Source organism: Numida meleagris, chromosome 6 (assembly GCF_002078875.1).
Source record: "Numida meleagris isolate 19003 breed g44 Domestic line chromosome 6, NumMel1.0, whole genome shotgun sequence".
NCBI classification, from domain to species: Eukaryota; Metazoa; Chordata; class Aves; order Galliformes; family Numididae; genus Numida; species Numida meleagris.
In genome coordinates, this window is record NC_034414.1 from 2,780,527 (window position 1) to 2,800,608 (window position 20,082).

Here is a 20,082-nt window from a genome sequence, read left to right on the forward strand (position 1 = left end):
TTTGGAATTGTGATCAGTGTTTTGTTTAGTGATGTGACTTGGTAGGTCAGCTGATGGTTGGACTCGGCGGTAGTGAAGTTCTTTTCCAACCTGGATGACTCTATGATTTCAATGAATAAATGCTGTTAAGATACAGGCAATTCTGAGACATGCATACTTAAGATAACTCTGGTTCTGTGCATACAAGTCAAGTGTTCCAACTTAAATTCCTAACAAAAAGAGAGGAACTGGTCTGAGTTTTGTTTGAAATTATATCCTTTTCATACTTTGTTGTGAGAAAGAGGCTCACAAAACAGCTGCTGCTTTTTCTTTTGAAGAATGAGCGGTCCCTGGATAGCCAGAATTGAGAGCAGCTCTTCCCTTCTGTATATATGCTAGCAATCGGAACTTACTCTCTAAAACCTTCCCAACCTCCCAACGCTGCCAATCCTTCTTGCTTCTCAAGTAGCATAAGATGACAAACCTTAAAATAATAAGGTGGGCTCAAAGGGTTTTGAAGGTTTCAGAGACAACTTTAGATATTTTTTCATATGCCTACTGAATCATCATCACTTTGACATGTATCAAGTAAAACAAAGAGTACTAGGCCAAGTTTGTCCCTTATGTAACATTCATGGCATCACTAAGAAAAAAAAAAAAGGAGAAAAGAGGTCATTCAGAAGAAATTTTTGAAATAACAGTTCACCTTGGCTATGAGACTGATGAAAACAAACCTGTGACAAATCAATGACAGAAAGAGGATTTAAGAAAGAGGATTACTCTGTCAGCACTCAGCAGCACACATTAGGTGCAGTTTTTAAATGAGGTTGAGGGAACAGTTGCTGAATTGATAATATTCTGTTCATTATTTAATGTGAAAGGAAAAAAAGGAACTTCTTTTTTTGCCTAGAGATAATTGCACTGATCAAAGGTTTATGTTAATAAATGTCTGCCAAAGTGTTTTATTTTAACGGGAAGGAGAAGCACTATAGCACTGGAGCAGCCGTCTCTCAGAGCAAATTCCTGAGTGGGCACCATCTCTTTACAGCAACATATAATGACTTCCAAGGTTCAATTCCCACTTCTCCCAGAAGCTACAAAAACCAAACCTCCTTCAGGAAAGAGACATTCCTGTGAGTTAAAAGTCTTTTTACAAAGCAGCCAGTTACTTTTTTAAATAGGAAGGCTTTCTTTGGCCCCAACTGAGCAGAAGCAGAAAACCTACCATCAAGCTGATGGCCCTGAGAAAACTTGGAAAAGGTACAGTTTTGCTGAGCATCAGCAGCACATCGGCCTGTGGGAGTTTTGAGCTCTCCAGATGAGTGCTGTCAGAAGGAGGGACAGCAAAAACAGTCATCTTGCATCCATACAGCCAGTAATTCAACTCTGAATGTCTTTCAAATTGAAATCACACTAGTGGTTCAAGTTAGAGGAATTACTTGTGCAAGTAGCCTGCCCCAATAGCAGTGAAGAGTTCATAATGCATTGCATTGCCATGTAAGTGCCTCGCTAATTCTTAGAGCTCATCCATAGAAATGAGTGGTACTGCACTGTGGACCAAAAAGTGTTGGACCAACTGCTAGGTTTGCAATATAGTTAGATCTTGTTCAGCTGATACCTCAGTTCAATCTCAGTTGAACATGAGTTGTTGAACCTAGTGCTTTATTATCATCATAAAAATGCCATTAATACACAGTGGAATTCAGTGTGATGCTACATAAGTTTTGCTAGCATTTGAAAACTAGCTTAAGACACAAAAGAAGACAATTTTGTTGTTCACTGTTGATACCGACAGCAATATCATTGAGCTAATGTGCCTTTAGAGTAAATATGCTTCTATTGTCCAGTCCTGCTTTATCTATGCAACTGTTATGCATCTTATTAGGAGACTACATAGGCTTTAAGAACAAGTGCAAAAAAAACAAACTGAATACATTACATTCCTGCATAATTCTGACAGGCAATGAAAACCAGTACTAAAGTAAGATTTATAATTTTTTTTTTATTTCACTGAAATACTTGACTGCATGATTTTCTTGCCTATTGATAGATAAAAGAGATGGAAAACTACCTAGGCTGGTGATTTTCCTCTTTCTGATAAGAGATTCGTCTGTTTTTATGGGTTGCTTCCTTTCTCAGAAGTGCCTCCCAGGCTGTTTGGCACAACGCTGGAACCACTGAGTTTCAGAGATTATATCCTGGTTTTAATTTTGTATGCTCTCAGGAATAATTTAAGGAGAAACTGTGCAGATAAGTTGGTAACATTACAAGGAGGACAATGAGGAGAAATGAGAAAATGGGTCACCTTCTTGAGCTCAGAGCTGGGTGAGCTCTATAATGAAACATGCATACTAACAGTGAGGTTTTAACAAATCTCAGGATGATTTTCAGTGGATGAATAGCCAAAAGGAAAGGATTAGTTAGGAATGCATGCATTTTTCATCATTATACTTTCTGCATTTCACTTTTTAAAATGCAGACGTTCTTAACTTCTAGCTTAAATCAAAGTTCATACTGCTCCCCAAGAAATCACATTTTAGCATGAAATAATTGACAAGTTTTCCCATAGTATTCTAAAACTGTCATTTTTTTCCTCTTCTTTTTCTCTTAAACTCCAATGCCAATGTATATTGAGCTAGAGATAAATCCTTTTTACTGCATGAATGCAGTTTGCCCAATGATGCATCTGTCTGATGCCCGGTTCAATGTTATAGTAAGACTGGGTAAGTAAATGAAATGAGCTTCCTAAAGCAGAAATGCTACACAGCACTTTGATTGTAACAGTTACGCAGGATTAGTCTTTAGGCAGAGAAGTTCATCACACATTCAGCTTGAACTACAGAACTGAAACGACTGATTCAGTAAGTTCATGCAGAACAAGTCTTCCTTCAGGCAATTGTTACAAAGCGTTAATGATCCAGTGAACAGACCATTGAAATCACGTGTGGTACATTTGCAGGCAATTTCTGTACACTTTGCCGGGTTCTCTGGGTCTTGCTTTATGGGAAACTGAAGCCTACCTTTGGATAACTCCCATTTGAATTCTCAGTAATTTCCTTAGCTCTAGATAGCTATAGGGCTGACTTTATTATTCGCTATCACAACATAATTTTCCACTCAGAATAAGAGTAACCTTTTGTAGACCAGAAAGCACTTGCTACATTAAAAAGCCAAAAAGAAAAAAATAAAAGAACAAAAACAACAACAAAGAAGATTGAATGGCCTTCTATGGCCTTGCACAGCTGAAAGACCCAACAGTCCTTGCAGCCAAGAGGATCAGACCATGAACAGACCATGTAGGCCATGGCTATCCAGCCTTTCGTCTTGCCTGGGCTGCGCTGAGTGAAGAATTGTTGGGCTGCATGTAAAATATATGATAGAATTAACGTATACAAGAAACAAAACTTATGTCTTTATATATTTTTTATTAAAACGTAAAAAACAGAGCAGTGAAATCACAGAACTAGTGGGATATTTGACCTTGTTTTTGTGAAGTTAATGCATCAATGTCTGGTTCAATGGAAATGGTTACAATTCTTAGTGAGTTCTCAAGGTGCTCATCAGACATTTTTGATGAAATATTCTTCCTGTGATTCATCCTTGAAAACCTTTGTTCACAAATGTACGAATCGCCAGTGGAAAAAAATCATTACTTTTGAAAAATTAGTATGGTCACTTCTCTGGAATTCAGGAGTAATTATTCGTAACCATTAACAGTAACATCACATTTTAGTAACATGCTGTAATATCAGTACTGCATCCAGCAAGATATATCAGTAAGTGAACACTTAAATCAGTTTAACATCATTTCCTAATCAGAGAACGCTCTTTCTCCCTATCTCCATCCTCCTACCCCTCCATTCCATCATCATCATTTAAGAGCAGGTCAGGAAAAGAACAAAAAGATTATTCCTGAAGAAAACAAACTCTCACATCTTAAGGAAGCAAATGAAATATAAGATCAGGATGACTCAACAAAGCTTAATTTACTTGAGCACCTACCTAATTCTTGCCTAAGGAGAGGAGAGAAGTAAACTCCTCTGACTTGTACAAAGCTCTGCATCCTGAACTCAACCACATGGGCAGGAAGTAAGAGTGCTGGTGAACTCTCACTTAACACCTCCTGGAAGTAGCTTTCCACATTGTTGCAGAGCCTAATTCTCACAGACGAATTTTGGAGAGAAGTATTCCATGACTATTTCATCATCATCACTAAGACCACCAGCAAGCCTAGGTGCAGTTATTTAAATATAAATCCTTGCAGAACACCTCTGCCCTAAGGAAGGTCTCAGACATCCAGGTATCACTGCATTGCTTATGACTGAGGAGGCCATCTGGACATCCTTCAATCCAGAGACTCGAGCACCCCTTTTTATGGGAGAAACAGAAAGCACATTCCAAATTTCATCCAATGTCAACTGAAGCAAATTAATTTTCTTTTAATTTAGTAGGATGTGGCACAAATTTATTCAAATTCTAGGACATAACGGGATGAAAAGATTCAAGTAACATTAAGCAATCCACCAAGATCCTTAACAGAAGAAAGAAAGAACAATTGAGTTTCAGGACAGTAGCCTCACCCCAAAAGAAAGCACTGTATTGCAGAAGAGAACATGAAAAAGGCAGTAGGAGGAATGCAGTAATCATGTGTTGTCACCACTCAGCCTAGAACATGAAATATTTAAGATATAAACAAAACCAATGTGTCCAACATGCTGCTAGTAGGGCTGGACATCATGTTGTCATTTTGCACCACTGAGAGAGTTTACTTTCAGACTGAGTGAACTAAAGCTCGGATTCCACTGTGTTGCAGTGTGAAATGATTACGGTATAAACAAATTAAGAAATTACAGATTCATTATTTATGCTATTTCACAGAGAATAATTCTGAGGAAGTTACTCAGACTACTTCCATGCTTAAACTTGGATCTATTTTGTCCTTCCCTCAATTGAGTTCAGTAAATCAGATATTCGCCTGAATGATTAAAAAAATGTAGAATCAACTGTCACATCTTTCCTATTACTCAAAGTCACATTTCACTCTTAATCATAACATGCAATAAGACCTTATCACTCTCTCTATTATAAGGTCCTTGCAAACAAGGCCTATCCCAAATATTCAGTGCAGAATATCTGTATTAGAAGATACAGACTTTTCCAGATGTACATTAAAACAACCCAGAGGTTCTCCCTACCTGCCTAAATTGATGATATTTTCACTTTATTGAAGTATAACTTCACCACTTTCCCTGCCACTTAGGATGAATTTTAGTGTGTTTCTTCACTTCTGTTTGCCAGTCTCCCAACATGCCTATTTCTCAGGATCTTCTTCCTCTTTTATTTATTCTAGAGGAGAAACTCTATTAAAATAATATCAAATATATGGAGCTGAAGATTAAATGAAGGTTTTATATAAAATCTTATGAAATTAAGTTGACCTTCTACTAAATCTTTCTGTGCAAACACCGCATCCAAATTAAGTGTTTGTAGGAAATTCCGCTGATTTGCAGCAGCCATATATTTTTACAACCAAAGCCTTTAGGAGGTTCCTAGCTGCAATATGGGAGGTCTTATGCATGGATTAGGATCTTGCTTCAGCAGCAGCAATGCCTAGACATCATTATTTTTATAGAATTGCAAGCTAAAATTTGAAGCAGTGACTATCTAGGTAAAAATAAATGTCCTACCTCCTGCAAAATGACAGAGAGCGTAATATTTTTTCCATCTGCTTTCTAAAGGTTTTAGGGCTGAATCCTGCAACATCGATACCAGTAGGAATAATACAACAGAAAGAGAATCAAAACCTTGCAGTGTAGTCATTCCTTAGTTTTAGTGTTACTATTCCTGTCAGAGATCGCAGTCTAGCACAGCATACTTGTTCAGGAAGAAAGAAAAACAAGGAGTACGTGCATATTGTGGTTTTATCCTGAGTTTAGTCTTATGAAAAGCCCACGATTGCAAAGTTACATAAATGAGAGGAACTCTATTAGCTTGTCAGTTTGAGCTATAAGGCAAGCTTTAATTTGAATTTGCTGCTTTAGTCTGCCTGTGTCTCATGAAGATTGAGCAAAGGATGTACCAATAAATAGGTATTAGTAAAATAAAACTGCGCTTTGCTGACAGATCCTCTTAACGTGGCCTGTTTAACCATAACAATAATATATCTATTTGGAAACAAAAGGTTTTTTGTAATCATACATGATCAGATAGCCAATCTGAAGCATTTTCCAATTTTTCTATTTGTCTCTTAGCTATGAAATATTACTTTCCTGTACATTTGGCCTACCAGGCAATGAACAGATTACTTGACAAACATATGCTCACCATTCAATCTCATGATTTACACAGTCAGCTAAGCTTTTAAATTGTGTGATAACTTGTTCTTAAAGATTTAAGGAGAGCATCAGACAGTACAATTTCATTCATTTTTCTATCAGAGGCTTAGGTGGAGAACAATTTCAAGAGAGTAATGTTTCTGGGACTCAAAGATATTCAGGAAAAAGTATCTATTGAACTAATTTGTCCAGGGATCTCTAGAGATTACTAAATCAGAAGTTCATAAACATCTTTCAGCACAGAGATGTTTAAGTCAACTTCATGCTTCTCAGGAATCCAATAGCTGTTGGCTACCTATGTGTCTCCAAGGACTGAAACTCAGTTTTCTGACTGAGTAAGGTAAATCCTTGTACAAGTACCTATTTAATGGGTAATCCCACTGATTTTTCATCTTTTGACATACGATCTGCCAATATTTTTAAGGTTTGCCAGTATTTTCCAGGGATGGTTTACTTGAACATTCAGAATTTTAACTAGGAAGTGTTTTGGTTTTCTATCACTCATCTCTCGTCACTCGTGGAGGGATTAAACATTCATTCTCGTCATGCTGATAGCCCGTTAAAATCAGCAAGCAATGTCACAGCTTGCTCTGAAAAGTAAAGCATGAAGCATAACACAGAGCCTCTTGCTTTTAGCAGGGGTTTACTTCTAAAAGAAGTGAAAGATTTACAGCACCAAGGAGAGGCCAAGCCACCTGCATTCACTGGCTCATCTTGAATTCACACAATCTTGCTAAGATACCTGAATCCTTTTGCAGAGTCAATTTCCTAATTCAGTTTCTCTTCTAAGAGGGAAAGCAGCAATAAGAGATGAGCATGAATAGTTTCACAATGGAACCTACTACGCATACTGCCATCAAAAATGTAGCTACTTCTGCTGAAGTCATACGGCATTTAAGACTTCAGATTTAATCACTCCTAAGTATGTAATGCAACTATATAGTTTCCATGTTAATTATTCCTTTGTATACAGACTATGTTTTTGCATATAATTACTTTTGAAATAAAGGCATGGTTATTTTTATCGCTGCTAATTAGCATAGTTCTTTGTTCGCACTCCCACAACAGATTTTCCCTTTTTATTTAAACATACAAGCTTTAAGCTTCAGAATTTAGGAATTCTCCATTACATATACACACATAAATAAAATACTCTTATTTCAGATATTAATTTTTCATGCTCTATGATTCATTCTATAATACTCACTGCAACCTCCCCCTACTGAAGGATAACCTCCTCTAGTCTCAGTAGCAGTATGCACTGCCCTCTCTGACTGTGCCCATGAAAATGTACCTCTCTTTGCCATCTAACCAATGAATGCTGAACTTGATTGTTCTGTTTTTGTTTTTTGTTTTTTGTTTTTTTTTTTTGCCCCGGGAAACTATTCCTAGGCAGATAGGACTTGAGGACACTGCAACCTGCTTTCAAATATTCCACAGAGCAACAAACAGCCAAATTAGTACAATGAATTATTCATTGCAGATTATTTGTTCATTTCTTTTCCAGAACACATTGCACACCACATAATTGCCATTTCACGTTCTTCTCTTAGTGTTGATTTGGGGGCTTGATTTTATTTTCCTGTTTTCCATTCTCCCTTGTCTTCTTTCTACATTAAGATGCTATTTCACTAAAATAGTCTTTCATGACCAAATTCCAAATGGTTTTTTTTTTTTTTTTTGAGAAACATAAGTCCACTTGCAGCCAATGGGGCTCTCACCACCAGAGACATGGAGAGCTGAGGGTGAACCTGTATCTTCTGGCCATGGAGATGGCATAAGCCATCTGCACACACACATTTCTGCCTCTCCAGTGAGATACAGCATATTTGGGTCTGTGATAACCCTCTTGGCCTGGGGTAAACCTTGGGGGTTTGCAGGTGGAGCCACTGGCCTGTAGATAAGGATGAGACCATTTGGCTCAAAGAAAATGTCTCAAAAATATTAAAAGCTATTTCTCAAGTTACATCCATCAGAGCTGCTACGATTTTCCTATTCGTATTTTTTGCTCCCAGATTTATCTGTTCATCGTTGTGGAATTTGAAATTAGTGTTTCAGGCAAAGAATTGGGTGTGTGCAAACAGCAGGAAAATATGTGAGAAGTCCCAAATATCAAATTCTCCTGTAACAGAAAAGATCATATCAATGCTTACGTGTTCAAGTTGCCCAGATTTCTTCATGTTTAATTTATTTGACTTTTCCCCCCCCTCTATAAAGACCTGATGCTTTTTAAACAGAAGAAAATAATTACCTAGTGAATGAAACATTATTATTCTATACTATCAGCAGAAGCTGAATCTACAGTGCAAGAGTATGTTCCTCAACATTTTGATTAAATGGAAAACCAGATTTATCACACTGTTAGGTTCATTCTCACCCTATTCTTCATATTAATGCTTAGATAAATTATGCTCCATTCATATAGAAACATACTGAAAGTTGTTTGAATCCTAATTTCTTCCCTCTATTTTTTTTCCACACTTACTGATTTTTTTTTGTATAAGGCACTACTCAAAAGGAGAAATAGTAATGCATAGCCCTCGAACCTTGCTGTGATAAATGGATTCTGCTCCCAGAACTTTCTATTTCCCTTTCTCTGGGAGAATCAGAGTAACTCTGGCTCATACTTACCGCTCTGTTTTCTTACAGTTCTAATCATCCAAACTGGAGAAGAAAAACAATGTGTCACTCAAGTGACTAATCATGAGGAGATAATTATTAATAATGAGCATAATCCACAGCAGGAAACTTGTTTCAGTAACCACTACAGTATTTCTATACAGTCTTTACTTTTCTTGCCACCAGAATGGGTCAAAATGCATTAAAAACGTACGGATGTAAAAACACAATATAAATTATTTAAGGTCTCCACAGGAGGTAGGAGGGTGTCCCTCAAAATGCTCCTCTATTGAGTACTGTTGCCCTACCCTATAAGCACTACCACTAGTATCTATCCTTTTTGCATTCAAGCAGTGGAAATAATAGGAGATTTAAACCAAAGTCCCAGAGTGAGGGTATTTTTCTGGCCTCAGTTTTCCTGGGAGCATTGCTATATGTTTCCATACTGAGCTGGACGCTGCAGTTCATCTGAACACATCCAATTGCTGGATAATTTTCTGCAGCAAAGAATATAGAGACCCATTCTCATTCATCTTTTTTTTTTTTAATCTCCCCAAACAAAGTCACGGAATAGCCTAACAAAATAGAACCACAATAGCTGCCAACCCTCATGGGAGAAGGAAGCAATATTTTTTTTTTTCCGATTTTATGTTATAGCTCATTGTGTGGTTTTATCTTTTTGAGAATAACGTTCATTGCACTGGAGTATGTCTAGCAGTAAACAGCTCTGCAGCTATCAGCTGCCTCAGTTTTACTCCAGCATTTAACCAATATCTGATGCCTAAGTGCTTTTTACATTTAGGACCATATGCACCATTCCCTTCCAGTTTGGAGAGGGCTTCTAATCATTATATTCATTACGTTTACAGGCGATTTTCAGTGTATTGCCCCGTTGCCCTATTTTTTGAGTTGTCAGTGGCTCTGTCTGATCATACACCTGACAGGAAAAGGAGAAGGCATTTCTTTTCACTTACAGGAATATTTGAAGGGCAAGACTTGTAAACACAGAAATACAGTGCATCAAAATGAGTATACTAAGCCATCAAGATAAGGTACCAAAGAATTGATGCTGTCTCCACTATATGCACACTGTTGCGTTCCATCACGATAGATTACTTTCAATGCTCCTGTTAAAAGCAGTGTGGAACTGGAAAATCTTTACTACTTTCAGCATCTATGTGCAATTTTCATGCACTTGCTTATGCAGTGCAGTGTTACTTGATGGGAGCCACTAGAAGAATGCAATTCAAAGGGATTCTTCTCTTTCACCCCCAGATAAGCTCAGCAGAGTGCTTTCATTTCAGCTTTACTTTCCAAAATGGAGACTGAACGTGAGCAGGACCTTACAGATACATGGACCCACTTTGTCCAAAGCACAAATCAATCTGAACTTAGATTCTTCCTAGCTTTGCTTTCCTAATTCAGCAACCATTTGTTAGTAACACTTTCTCTAAAAAACTCAGTTAGCAACTGCTTTATTACTTGGCAAAACATAGCAGAGAGCAGATGCATTCTGTAACACATAATTTACAGAGCTAATTATATTCTCCTTAATAATAAGGGGATGGGGAGCTGGTGGTAGCTACACCTGGAGAAATACCAGTAGGGCTTTCACTCAAGGACTCTGGGCTGCAAATCGTATCTTAAAGAAACAGATCCTAAACATAGAGGTCCTAGATCCCTGGAGAAGCACCTGGGAATCAAGAATTTCACAGCACTATTCTTCAAACAGATTCCATACTTTCTTCCCCCTTTGCTTTGTAAAGGGGGCACCTCTTTGGGCACCTCAGTTGGAGTCTACTCCATAGCCAGCTGTCTGCTGCGAAAACTGTGTGTTAGATAATACATACTTGTCTCTGCTTTTGATTGACAGCAGCTTTAGATCCCTTCCCAGCCAATCTGAGTCATTTGCAGGCTTTCTTGACCTTCATTTAATTACATGTAAATTTGATGCATAATTTACCTAAATTACAGGTATAATGATTATAATAAAAAGTTAATGTTTGCAGAGTACTCTGAGCTCTACAACTGAGTGGTTTCACACAGGAGAAAAACAGCCATATCCAGGGCTTTAAATACCTTCACCAAAAGGAGGATACACTAACTGATGTAGAGAGCATCATGTGGATAGGGAAAGTGCTAAAGGAAAGGATAAAGGGTCTTCATAGGAAGTGTATTTGCACAACAGCCTCTCTCCATAACCTACACTCCAAGGCTTCCTGCTCAGCCAGCTAGCAAAGCACTCCTCTGGCTCTCCCCATCCTGTTATTCATAGCCATGCAGCAGATGGGAAGCACTGCAGAGAAACAGAAAATTAATTCAGTTTTCTTGATGGAGCAGCACAAACCAAGTGCTCCTGAAGGACCCAGCCTTTCCTCCAGGCACCCACTGCCAGGCAATCTGCCGTTTCCACATAGATATTACAGGGCAGAAAACAGTGTAGTCTGCTCCCCATGCCATGGGCTTTCCTCAGGGAGTATACGGCAGCTGAAATATTGTTTTAGCTCCCTGCTGACTTCTCCTGGAGAAAATGGCCTGGCACTTCAATGCACAGAAGTCTTCTCTAGCGTATGTCTGTGCCAGGTATTTCACCACACAAGGGAGAGATCTGAATGCCTCAGACTGGTCTGATCTGGGTTATTATAAAAGAAGTTAGAATCTGGGCTATTATGCTCATGGTTTTGGTTCCATTTTAGTCATGGCTGTCCAAATACGCTCAGCTCAGAAATCTAAAGAGGAAAACATGGAAAATAATCTGTCCTCAAGACCTCTGGTCTCTTATCCATCTTACACACTGTAAGCTCTCTTTGCATTAGTGAATCAATGAACAAATAAATAAATAAGAAAATGTCTTCAAGCCCTGAGAAGACATCAAGGTTTGCATAAGAGCAGACAGGGAAAGAGATGAAGGATATCATGATGAGCAGAGCAATCACAATTCTGTTGATGGAAAAACATTGTCAAACCTTGAGTTTGGAATTCAAGACAGTTGCTATATTTGAAGCAAAAGAGAACTTCAAAATAAGCAAGACATTAACCAATGGAGGCAGTGTGGTCTGACAGATAATGAATGTGTAATTAAGGGAGATTTTTTAACTTCAATTTGTGATCCTGGACAAGTGACTCAGTACTGTAACTTCCATGAGCAGATCACTGTCCACACACACAATATTAGCACAGTAGGACAAAACCTATATTGTTTATAGAGGTTTTAGAGATGATACTAGAATACAAATAGCGACTGGTAGTAATATTAAGTTAAAGGAGCGCTCAAATTCCAACAGAGATGTGGATAGGAGGAATAGCATCATGAGCATATGCAACTCAGCTGGCCATTTTGTTACTGCCATACTCTGTCTTTCCTAGATCAAGGGGAAGAAAGGGGGGAATTGAACTGATGCAAAACAAGGACAACAGTAGACTCTGAAAAACAAAGGAAAAGGTGTTTCTGCCATCACTTAGAGACCTCGATCTGAGACTAAAAATTATAATCTGCCCTAAATTTGTACTTCATTACCATACTAATTTGATAAATAATTCAACATACATGCTACACTGGAAAGAATAAAATGATTGGGAGAAAAAATGATTTCCAAGTTTATTTATCTATCCTAAACATTTACATTCAGAGAAGGGAACAAGAATAAAGCAGAAATACTGCACAGGGAATAAACACGTTTTCCTAATAAAGAAATTGTATTTTATTCCCAAAATAGCTGACTTTTCAGTATACTTAATAAAGGGAAATCAAGCAAATGGTTTCAACCGTTAATGAGAGCTCCTGGGAAATTAAAAATTGTAAGAGAAAAATCCCCATGTAGGAACAAAATAGAGAAGCTGTAATTACGGCTAAACAGTTGACAGGCCATAATGTAATGTTTTGGCACAGAGCTGCAAGAGAAATTCTATCACTAAGACATCCTTTGGAGACTCAATCAGGATTACTTATCTCTGCTCACATTCTGAATTCGACTTGAAATTGGCTGTGTTGAAATAAGGCATCTTTCAGTGGTTACAATAAAAAACATAGCCCGAGTTGAATGAAGGTATTGGAATTTGACTGGTTCAAGCATTTCTGCCTCTTGTAAACCGTGATTTTGAGACTTCAGCTAACACTGAGCTTTATCTTAATGCAAAAATATTATCACTGGAGGTAATGCGAAGAGGAGAGAATACCAGGATCTGTTTTGTTATGTAGCTGAAGGCCAGTTTCTATGATACAAATGGAGTTTAAAACAAGAGCAACCATTCCTATCACATCACTTTTGATTTTATAATGTATTATTCTAGTAAATTTTAAATTAATTCTTAACCTGGACATCCAAATGCATGGTGTACTGGGGACTATGAAGTTAGATGGAAAATCCACCCATTCCCTTTTATGCACCCCATCACTCTAAAAGAAACAAATACAGACTTTAGCACAATGTTCCAGAGATGTCTTACTTCACTTTCTATCAGTGTTTTCAGTACTTGGAACTCAGCCTCAGAGGTCCCAAACAAAGCCTGAGCACTTGGCAACTGAAACTCGGCATCTGAGTAAAGATTTCTGGTGTAATTTTGAATTGGGAATTAATCTTTTCCTTACCACAAAACTCATTTTTCTCCTACTAATGACTTGCGGAATCAAACTCCATAACCCGAGATTAGGTTATAAAGCAGGTATGTTTATTACGGTTGCTGCGCCCACACCGGATGCGAGGGGGTCACCACCCTACCAAACTCGCATACCCCTAGACAAAAGTGTTAGACATTTAAAAGCCAAACTTATACATATTCATTGAGCCCGGTTACATATTCATTACTTTTCCTCCCCTTTGCGCATGCATTGTAGCCCCTTCTGGTGGTCGCTGGATGAAGGCTCGACATCTTCCTCCCCATTCAGTGGGCGTTCTTGGATGAAGTCAGGAGTCTTCATCTTGACCTTTGTCCCAGGGGAGGCTCTCCTATCTTGCATGCCTTTGTAGTTTCTTATCATACTCGTTCCCCCTTCACTGTTTTCCTGTTCTTCTCTTACTGACTTGCATCAATCTGATAATGGAGAGCTAAACTAAACAATGTCTGGCAGTGAAGACCCAACCCAAGGCCCCTGACTCCCTAATTCATCTGGCAGTGAAGATAAGCTAAGCAATTTAGTGGACAGTTAAACTAAGACCCAACTCAGGGCCCCTAACTCCCTAATTCACTAACAGTCTTTCTGCAACCCTCCTGAAAGCAACAAGACAACATCTACTTCGCAGTGAAAGGAAGTTACTCTCCACCACAACTAAATTAGCCTCACTGCCAGTATATATGTATGAACACACATGTACAAACACTACAAAATGCCTTCTTAGTTGTCTATACTTCCATACAACTCTTCATTTAATTGCTATTTCAGAGCAATTTTTCCCAAAAAATTTCACAATGCAGGCTGTAATGGTCTTTCTGTGTGTGGGGAGATTTAACAACAAAGAGCCCAACAGTCTCTGGTAGATCTTATCTCTATGAGGCCTCCGGAGTCTGGAGACAGGGCTAAGGTGTAGACAGAATAGTCTTTAGTACGCACAGCTAATGTGGTCACTTCTGGGACAGTTAAGCAACCCTTTGTTATCTACGTTGTTGTGAAGAACTTAAGGATAATTAACCGTGAGTGGATTTACTACTTACGTGTGAAGGATATATAAGGTGTGTGTAAAACACAATAAGAAGAACTTGCTATTCTAAGAACTTGCTAACTTGCTATTCTGAGAACTTGCTATTCTGATGCCACACTGACTGGGGGAATTCTGTAACGGGACCAAGCGCCGACATTTCTGGAATACGTGTTTTGTTTTCTCTTTGATTGCTTCTTGCACTTCTGTATTCAGTTGGTGGTGATGGTTGGGCTAGATGATCTTAGTGGTTTTTTCCAACCTTAATGATTCTATGATTCCGTAATTTCCTTTCCCTCAGCTTGAAAATGGCTGGGGCTTTTCCTTTCTTCTTCTTCTTTTTTTTTTTTGCTATATAATACACCAAAGCCCTTTGGCTACATTACATTTTCTCCTGAGCATTCATTTCTTTCTGCACTCTTTCAACCTCTTACTGGCTTGCTGAGCACATCTCTCTGGGTCCTGGCCTTTCTCTTCCCATCTGTGTGGCCTGAAATTCAACGTTCTGCTGTATTATTTTCTGAAATTACTTATTCCTCACCCTGACTGAAGACCTAATTAGATTAGTCACTCTTCCCATCTGCTCACCTACTATTACTCTCAAACATTGTGTCACTCAGAAGATTAAGTGGTCATTCATGACTGGTTAGGCATCCTCCTTTATTTACTGTACAATGGAAACAGCTAGATCCAGCTAGAAAACCAAGGGCAGTAGTAAGCAAGCATTTCACTCACCTGTTTCCGTTTCTACCTCAGTCTAAGAAGGCAAGAGCAATGTCCTGTCACTAGTTGTCTTGCTGTAACCCTTTGCAAAGGGTGAAGAGGAAAACACAGAAGTTTCAAACTCAAAATATAGTTCAGATGGAGACCAAAACTATAGAGACAAGTCTGCACTTAAGCCAACCTTAACACACTTTTCACATCAGAGGCTGAAGAATCTTAGCACTGAGCTGGACTGTTATATAAGAGTTTGATGGGCTGCTTATTCCAGTCCTAGGACTAATCCTGCAAGGGTACTTACAATAACCTGTTCTGGTACAGCTGCAATTCCAAATGAAAAAGTACATTAAGAAAAAAGTGTGTTCTCCAAAACCAAAAATTTTAATGCTGATTTTAATCCAAGTTTGGGTCCAAGAATTAAGTTAATAATACTTCACTTTTCTTTCAAGGAGATTTAAAATTAATTAATTCATCCAGCACGGGACAGAATGAATATTTACATTTTGCATCATGTTGCTGGTTTAAGTTTTGATCAGTCCTAAAACTACAGCTGCCTAGGGTAAATTTAGCATTAAATTAATAGAAGGGTAGACTGTCAAAATGCAACAGACCAGTACAAATTCTACTTATTCACAGCCCAGTGGATGAGTTAGTATCTGGGAACATTTTTAATATCTTCAAGCAATGGCTGCTACGTTACTGCCATTTCTTTCAATTCCTATGGCCTTAGACTTCTGCTGCAATGCATCGGTCACTATTACTTGCTATGGCTTTTTTCAGTGTTCTTGAACACAAGGTCATTCTTAATCCCTTCACCATTTCATCCTGTAGTGACTGACCACACAAGATCCAACAGGGTTGCCGCAGCAGGACATGAGACTTTTTTAAGTGTCCTAGAACCTGCTCTTTTCAGGCCATGCCTTCAAACTTTCCCTTGAAGAAAGGGGCATATTTGTGAGGTTGGTGTATCTTTGAAAAAAGGCATTTTTCCTTCTACAGTAGTATATGTACGATGCCTGAAAAATATTTCAAGGCTACAAAAGTCTACGAGAATTACATTTTATACTCAGCATAGGCATTCAATCCCTAGCCAACAGATGCATGGTTCCTACACAAAATACTTTCCTTGTATACATTTTACATCAAAAGATTGGCTTTTGCACCTGGGATGCTACCTTATCCAAGATAAAAATACAGAGACAAGAACATACCAGCATGAATTTAATGGGAAAACCTGCAGATTTGCCTCCTGTTGTTCACAGAATCACTGTAAAGTCCCCAGAGAATTAAGAATAAGCCTACTCCTGTTCCAAATATAGCTGAGCAGAAATGTTCCTCTTAAGTCATTTGAAACAGAATAATACTTTATCAACCCAAAGTAGTTAGGATTTTGGGAGCAGCAATAGCATACAATTTATTCTTCTTACCTGATCTGCTGCTATGCAATGTTTCCCAAGCTGCTTATATTTTAGCTCTACGTCTGCTCTGTCAGATCTCTTACAAAGCAACTACAGACCTGCCAACTACTCAGGAATTAAACCAACAAACATTTCCGATAAAAAGGAAAAATACCATCTGGAAAGAAAGATATGGATTTTTTTTATTTATTTATTTTTTTGCCTTTTATGATCACTGTCTTTACCACTACATTGCTACTTCTGTGCCTGGATTTCACCTGGCTTCCACTTTCTGCAGAACTGGGTGCAATGGGAGCACACAGAGCCTCTCAGGCAATTAAGTGCAATACTTTATGCATCATGAGATAGAGTTTGCATTTCTCAAAACCGTCAAGGAACATCTGAGCAAAATCAGAAGTTTTGGACTTTCAAAGTAAGATTTACAAAAAGGTCCAGATGTATCTTTGGCTGCGGAAATTAAAAGGATGCTTAGGAAGGTTCCTAGAGTACACTAAGTGCTCCTGAAATCTTTTGGGATGCCTCATTTTAAAGCAAAATAAAAAATAAAAAATTAAGAATTAGGACTCTGCCTTTAAGAAATCAACATTACTTAGAACCTTCAAAGCAGGAGAGAGGACCTGAGTTAGAATTCTGCAGGGAAATCACTAACAGACTTTTGCAAACGCAATATTTAGAAAGAGACATGGTTTATTAAGAGGCTATTATAGATTTTCTTCCTGTCAGTTTAGATGCATTTTACAAAGCATCTTTCTTGTTCCGGAAGATCTACAAAAAATCCTCAGAATATGCTTTTTCTCCCTTATATTTTGCTATCATTGCTTTCAATTTTACTAAGGCCTCTTCATAAACAGATATGAGTTAACATATAAGCATCATAAGAGGAAGGATAGAAAGAAGAAGATTCTTGTTTGTGCTCTGAAGACTTGGTAAGGCAGTCACGTATCAGGATGATGAGAATGGTTAGATACAGACAGATTTTCATTATGTTTTAATGCTTCCATTTTTTATCTGGAACTGGAAGTTCAAATTATGCAAATGTTGAGCAGAATGATTAAGAAAAATTAAGAATAATAGAACAATAAGAAATATAATAATAATATAGAAAATTAATTAATTTTCTTAATTAAGAAAATACCCCTTCCTCAGCACACCAGAAAAAGCCAAAAATGATCTTAAAAATCTAAGAATGACAGTTTCGGTCTAGCATGTGGCAGCAGTCAGTAGTTGTAAGAGTTAATTTTGGAAGGACTCCTCGCATTATGTACATTGGACATCAATCATCTAATATTAATACATATAAATGTAGATCTATCTTAGCAGAAACAACTCGTCTTTTTGACTGCACTCATTAGAACTCCTCCTACTACGTTCAAGCAAAATTAATATTAAAAAATTGTCTTAATTTCAGCTTTCTTCATCTTCCATGTGTTTGATAGCTAGCAAAGCAAAGTGGATAATTTCCTTGACCCAGTTGAAAAGGAGATGAGCAATTAACATAGTTAATTGCATCTACAAAAAGCAGGGGGCATGAACTGAACTACAAAGGGTTCGGGAAACATGGGACACGTAGCTTCAATTACTTAACATTTATGCAATGGTAGCACCTAAAAGCTGGTGCTGGCATTAGGGAGTTGTTGTCCTAGGTACTATCTTTTTCCACATGGAAATGTATATGCAACCTAAAAATGATGAAATACATTTTTTCCCACCCCAAATTTTCCCTGATGGCAATTGGAATTGCCCCTGGTAAGAGAAAATTGAATTAGACTTTAGGATTTTCTTAAAATAAAAGCATATCTATTCAGGTATGATTACTGGCAATCTCAGAGGAGAATTTTTTAGATACCTTCTCTAAGTATCCCTGGCTTTGAACTCTCAGCAGCTGCCTTCCCACTAATCTCTACCTGTGTCCTTCCTGAACATCCTCCACAATGACAATTACTCTCCATTCTCATTTTATTTATTTTCTCAGTTTTTTTTCTTTTATTCCTCTCTCTCCTTCCCCTGCTACCTGATCTGATTTTAATTATCTTAGAAGATGTATTTCCCTAATGAACAAACTCCAAAGCATATTGCAAGAAAATTGTACTTACTGTTAATATATTGCTCTAAGACTTATCAATGAATCCAAACAATGCAGAACATGATATACATTGTAAAATAACCAAGGATGAATTTATTTTGTCTGGAAACATTGCAACATGTGACTTTAGTACTTATTATGAAAATATGTTACTAGCATGGTCTGCAAAGGGCTGATAAAAATAATTTCAGTGCAAAATAACAGGCAACATCTATGTAAACTAGCATAAGATAAAATGATTTTCTTTTCCTTGTTAAGTGCACGCTATTCAGAAAAGTAGACGTAGTCAAAGCGAACAAAACTTAAGGTTGAGATTAGCTGCCTACTATTCAAGAAATAAAAAAAAAAGAATAAAACAAATAGTAACTGAGCATTTTAATCACAGAATCATTAAGGTGGTAAAGACCTCTAAGATCATCTGGTCCAACCATCAGCCCTTCACCACCACCACTCAGTTTGACATCTACTCTTTCCTGGAACACCTTCAGAGATGGTGACCCCACCACCTCCCTAGGCAGCCTCTTCCAATGCACCACCACTCTTTCAGACAAGAAATTATTCCCAGTATCCTACCTGATTCTTCCCAGGTGCATTTTATCTTTTGTCATATCTAATGCACCATCCAGCATCATTCCTAGATATTATTCTTGCTACGTAATACTTAGCTGGCTGTGAAGGAAGAAGGATGATATGTTTACAGTACCTAAATATAGCAAGTCCAAATACAGTCCAGATCCAAGAAATAATATTTAGGACTACACTCTGTTCTCCCAGCTTGCAGAGAATGGCACCGCAGATTGTAAAGGAATGGGCATGTATTACTTGCAGAGCAAAATGTAGAACTGCTTGACTTGCTGTAGGTCTGCTTAATTTTCTCTTATCTGTATGGCTTCACTACAAGCAAACAAAACCAAGCCTGATCAAACCCAAAAGAACTAAGTGATTTGTATTTGCTTCTCTGTGCTTTAGATTGGCCTCCGGAAGAGTAACATTATCCTCTTCCTCATTTGATATTTGGTGGGCTTTTCTTAAAAGGATTAATAAAATAAAAAGAAATGAATGTATTTAATGTTAGCGCATCTAACCAACTAAGACACCAGGGTGGTGTTTATCTTGCTTAATGTGGTACTATATCAGATGTCACTAATGGAATTTAGTGGTTTTAATTCTTTCCTGCTTAAAAGCTTTTAGTCATAATAGGTTTTCTGGGTATTAATGTCGTAAATTTAGATTATAATAATTAGGGAAGTTTAATGTCCCATGAATTCCACTGCTGTTTTTAATAATGGAACTAT

At 37.8% G+C, this 20,082-nt stretch overlaps 1 long non-coding RNA gene across 1 annotated transcript in view; it reads right to left on the reverse strand.

The window, feature by feature from the left end:
- Positions 1-20,082, reverse strand: part of LOC110401429 — a 37,953-nt gene that overhangs the window by 10,588 nt on the left and 7,283 nt on the right. The window lies entirely within an intron of this gene.